This window comes from Pinus tabuliformis, chromosome 2_1, assembly GCF_031772625.1.
Source record: "Pinus tabuliformis cultivar Carrire ecotype Pingquan chromosome 2_1, CPIR1, whole genome shotgun sequence".
NCBI classification, from domain to species: domain Eukaryota; kingdom Viridiplantae; phylum Streptophyta; class Pinopsida; order Pinales; family Pinaceae; genus Pinus; species Pinus tabuliformis.
The window spans coordinates 346095392-346101391 of NC_142299.1; positions in this window are offsets into that span (position 1 = coordinate 346095392).

Here is a 6000-nt window from a genome sequence, read left to right on the forward strand (position 1 = left end):
GGCATGGGTCCTAGTCAGTGGAATGAGGGAGGGAGAAAAACCTTTGGCTTCTTCATCATCATACCCCCTCAATTTCTCAAAGAAACCTATCCAATTATGCCTTGTGAATATTTTCTAGCACAAGAGGGTGCCGATGAATCCTCACGATGTTGATGGGCTCCCTTATATTAAATCCAAATATCATTGTGTCTGATGGATGGAGGATTATATATGTTTGATACAAAATTTTTATGAAGGAGGAAATTTGACTGAAATTTCTGTGGATAGAATTCCCTTATACTGCAATCAATTTCAACAACTAGAAGATTTTTTATATTTCCTTCACTTGGAGAAATGTGGGGGAATGTAAAGCCTACCTCCTTAACACTGCTTGTTGAAGCCACCCTCTATTTTTACCCTCTAAAGCTGCTCATTGCCAATCCTGTAACTGCTTGACTGTAGCCTATATGATTCCTGTGGGATCCTGTAGGATCTTATGGGTGGTCCTGTGAAGGAAAAAATGAAAATTGCCTCTCCTGCAGGCTGCTTGAGGGTTGAGATTGACTTTGCTAGTGTGAGCCTCGAGAATGTGAATGCATCTATGTATGGAGATCAATGTTTATTTCCTCTTATGGTTGATTTGAGTGAGGTAGTGTGCTGGCAGCCGAGGTACAAATATCTATTTTTGGACTGTTGGTCCCACTACCACATCATCACTCTCCTCACCTCATAATCAACTCCCACTTCGAACATCCGTAGCTTAACTTCTTTTGACGTCATCCTCCTTTTATTTGACTTGACTACTGTCACGTGTGTGAGGACTAATTGTTTTTTCCTCATTGACTAAATGAAGGTGGCCAAGTTAATTGGCCACCTTTTGCTTATAAACAAACTCGTTCACAAATTTTACATCTTTTGATCACATTATGCTAATGAGAGAGTGGAAGTGAGATACTCACTTTTGGTAACGATGCCTTGATGCAGTTTGTTTGAAGAAATGAAGTCTTTGTTGTGTCTTGGCTGCATGTGCTTTTCTCCTTTTTTATTGTACTTTGATGATTTTCTTTGATGTGCATGTACCTGGTGTTGATGATGATGATGCTGATGTTGCTGCTAGGCTCTAGAGGAGTTTCTTCTACCTTTGGATCTCCATGTTTGAAGTTAGCTGCAACCTATGATTTCTGTTTTGTGGGATAGGCTACTATAGGATTTCCTACGGGATGTCCTGTAGCTGCTTCTCCCTCAAAATGTTAATCATTTTCTACTGCTGGAACCTGAGGATGATTGGCATGTGAAGAGAATGGGTATAGGGAATTGTGCATGAGGAAAAATAACCTTAAGGTGTTGTCCCCTTGCGCTCTGTCTTCATACTCTACTTTCTGTGTTTTTCTTCTTCTTGAAAATTAACTTTCGTGATGAATGCAGGGGTGATCATGGTGGAGAGAGGTATGGTAATGAGGTGGTGAAGTAGGAATTTATTTCTTTGACATGGGAAGGTCCTTTCCTTGCTCTAGGGTTACTTCCTTTAGGATTCGCAAGCCATTGTAATTCCTACAGGACCATCCTGTAGGTTTTCTATGGATCCTGTAGGTTTATAGGGAATCCTGTAGAAAACACATAACCATTGCAAATTGAGGCAAATGAGTGGAAAAATGGAAGGAGTGGTGGAATGATGAAGGATAATGAATGGAGAAATAAAAATATAAGCTGAATAGGTGCCTTTGGATTTTCCATTGTTGCTCTGATCATCCTCTTGCTGTCCTGCAACCAATATTTTCATAATTTTTCTTTTCTCTCTTTTATTTATTTATTTATTTTATTGAAAACAACTAGTCTGCCTCCAAGAGGTTTTCATCCTAGCTACTTGCCCTGGGCTCCTCAAGAGAGGTTTTCACCTAGAGATCTTTTTATTCCTCTCTTTTTTTTTTTATGACACCATTGGGCCACCTCAAGAGGTTTTCAACCCAATAGTTGGACTCAGGCACCTCATGGAGGTTTTCACCCGAGTCTCCTTATATTTTTTCTTTTATTTTCCTCAGTGACTTGATGAGGTAGGGGCTAAGACTTTCTCCACCACCATCGCTATTTTGTTGATACCATCAAAGAACTCTTGCTTTGACAATGACCTTTCGTAAACTTTAAATTTATGCCCATTAACAAGTAAAGGAATGGCCTATGCATCTATGGTTCTAATCTGCACTAAACCATTATCATGACATTTCTCTATGACATAGGGCCCTATCCATCTAGTCCTTAACTTTCCCTTAAAGTCTTTATATCTGGAATCATATAACAAATCCCATTCACCTTCTTGAAATTGCTTGTCCTTGATATTCTTGTCATGCTAGATCTTCCTTTGAATTTGAGTCACCTCTGTGTGTAGGAGGGCCTGCATTCTGAACTCATCTAACCCATTCAACTGGAGAAATCTCTCCTTTTGTGCACTGTTAAGATCTAGATCTAGTTGGGCTGCCATCCTCAATGTATTGTACTCAAATTCAATGGACAACAGTGCCTTTTTCCCATAGACCAACCCATAGGGTGTGAATCCAGTGGTGGTCTTCTAGGTGGTATTGTAGGCCCAGGTGGCCTCAACTAGTCTATTTGCCCAATCTTTTCTGCTACTGCTAATCACTTTGGTCAGAATGCCCTCCAATGCTATATTGGTCACTTCCACTTGCCCATTAGCTTATGGGTGATAGAGGGTGGAGGTTCTATGGTTGATCTTCTATTGGCTTAACAAGTCTTCATTCATGTTGGATGTAAACTGACTGCCTTGATCAATGACCAGTTCTCTAGGGTACCCATATGTGTAAAATACATTCTCCCTTAAGAACCCATCCACCTTCTCCTCTGTTGCTGCCTTGATTTCCTTCGTTTTAGCCCACTTAGTCAGATAGTTATGCACACAATGATATACTAGTTTTTCTTGGAAGGAGGGTGAATAAGTCCACTAAAATCCATGCCCCACTTGTTAAATGGCTCAAAATTCACTTGAGGTTGTAGAGAAATTTCATCCCTTGGAGTAGGCTTTCCCATCCTTTGGCATCGACCACACTCACTTGTATATCTTCTAACATTCTGATGAAGAGTGAGCCAATAATAACCAGCTTGTAACACCTTGAATGTTGTCCTCTTTGCTGCAAAGTGACCTCCACAAGGCCCATCATGACAAGTTAGAAGGATGTTAAAGACTTCCTCCTCCCTAACACATCTTCTCATAATTTGATCCAGGCCTAGTTTGAAGAGCTTGCCCCCAATCCAAGTGAATGGGGTGCTCTTCCTCACATTCTTGCTTTTCTCTTTGGAGGAAAAATTTGGTGGGAACTATGCAGATACCAAATAGTTTTCTATGTCAGCAAACCGTGGAGAGAGAACTAAAATGGCGAATAAGTGTTCATCCGGTAACTCATCATCAACCATTCCTTCCTCACCTGTAGGTAAAGTTAATCTGGACAAAAAATCTTCAACAACATTTTCCTTGCTAGGCTTATCAACAATAGTTAGATCAAACTACTGTAATAAAATTAACCATCTAATAATTCGGGCATTCACATCAGGTTTATTCATTAAATATTTGATTGGAGCATGGTTAGTATGCACAAATATTTGATAAACTATAATGGAATGCCTAAATTTGTTCAATGAATGCACAATAGCTAGGAGCTCCTTTTCGGTCACTGTGTAGTTCAGTTCGGCCTTTGACAGACTCTTACTGACAAAGTAAATGGCATAAGGAAATTTTTCATCTATTTGGCCTATAGATTCTCCTATGGCTTTGTGTGAGGCATCAACACGTATATGAAAAGGAGGGGCCCAATTTGGCCCTCGGAGAATCGGTGCATTGATCAACTTGTCCTTTTGGGTGTTTAGTGCCTCTTGATAGCTTTTTGACCATACAAACTCAGAGACTTTGGCCAACAACCAAAATAAAGGAGAATCTAACTTTCTGAAGTCTTTTAGAAACCTCCGATAGTATCCAGATAAACCTAGGAAAATTTTGACATCTCTCTACTTTTACGAAGGTGGGACCCTTTGGATGATAGCTATTTTGTTTGGGTCCACCTGTAGTCCTTGCTGGGATATTGAATGACCTAGCACAGTCCCTGCAGTCATGAAGAACTCACATTTCTTGGGACTAAGAGACAAGTTCATTTCAATGAATTTGTTCAACACTTTACCTAAGTTGGATAGAGCCTCCTGGAAATCACACCCATAAGGTGTAAAATCATCCATATAAATCTCTACTGCATCATGGACTAGCTCAGCAAAGATACTCAGGACTGCTCTCTGGAAAGTGGCAGGAGCATTGCATAGGCCAAAAGGAAGGACCCTATAGGCGAAATTACCCAAAGGACAAGTGAAGGTGGTTTTATCCTAGTCTTTCGAGCCGATTTGGATTTGATTGTACATGCTGAATCCATCTACGAAAGAGAAAAACTTTTTCCCTGCCAAGCCATCTAGCACTTGGTCGATGAAAGGTAGAGGGAAATTGTCCTTCTTTGTGGCTTTGTTTAACTCTCTGTAATCGACACAAATCCTCCACTTACCATTTTTGTTTGGAACCAACGCTAAAGGAGAGACCCACTCACTGTTGGAGATAGGGTAAATGAATCCTGCATCTAGCAACTTTTGCAATTCTTCTTTGACTATATCCTTGAGAGATGGATTCATCCTCATGTGGGGTTGTCAGACTGGTTTGCACCCTTATTTGATATAAATGTGGTGAGTACACATCGAGGGGTGCACTCCCTTCATTTATTTGTAACTCCAAGCAAAGGCATCTAGATGTTCCTTTAGCATGTTGCACAACTTTTCTTTTCGGTGAAAATAAAGAGATGGGTTGATTTTCAAAATTCTCTCAGGGTTGAATTCTATGGTTTTGACATGAATGGGGTTTGAATTAGCTAAGCATAGATCAATTTGAGGGTTGTTCTGGGTTTCCTTTACTACTTCTTCTAAGGAAATGTACTGGGAGTTGGACTTTGGAGTATGTGTTCAATCAAATCATCTTCATCTGGTTGTCCCCCTGCCATGGTTGTTTCTAAGGTATAGAGTTGGGCAGAATGAAATTCATCTTCTTCCTCCTCTTGCAGCCATAAAGGTAAGTCATGTTCTAGATATGGCTGAGCAGGAGGGTATAGGACTAACTGCTTGGACATATGCCCATTTTTATAGTCATATTTCCAACCCTGCAGCTAATGTAGGCATCGACAATGGCTAACTAGGGTCTCCCAAGGATGAGAGGGTAACCAACAAGCTTAGCCTTAGGCTGAAGAACTAGGAAATCTACAGGATATTCCCAAGAGTCAATGGAGACCATCACATCCTCCACAATCACCTTAGGGGTCACTGTGGAGCAGTCTGCAAGTTGTAGGACTGTTATGGTCTTTATCAATGAACCCTAGAGGTTGAGCTTGAGCATGGTGTGCTTGGTCATCACATTAATGGAAGCCCCTAGATCAATCAAAGTGTGTGGGACAATGGTGCCATTGATGTGCACATCTACTACAGGGCTTCTAGGGTCCAAATACTTTGGACAGATTACCTGCCCCAACATTAAGTTGGACAGTTGTCCAATGACATTAATGGTAGGGGCATCTCTTTTTTGCCTCCGTAGATTCTTGTAGCACTTCTCCTTAATAAACTTGTTGTAAATAGGTACATCTTTTATAGCTTGGAGAAGTGGAATTTTGACACACCGATTTTTCAATTCTCCCAGAAGTTCAATCTCTTCTGGGGTAGGCTGGAGTGGTTAGGTTAATCTCTCAGGAAAGGGTGGTGGATTTACTTTAGGCATGCTTTTCTCTCTTTCTTCCTCAACCTCCCTAGGTGGAGGTAGAGGTTGGTTGTCCAAGAGTACTATCCTAGATCTCAGGTTGAATTCCTGAATTTCCACAGCATAAGCAAGATAAGATGTCTCTCCACTGTATACTTGTTGTTCCTGTATATTGTTTGGGTTCGAATTTGGCTGGGAAGGCATCTGGTGTTGTTTAGGTGGAGCATGGTGTAAAAATTGTG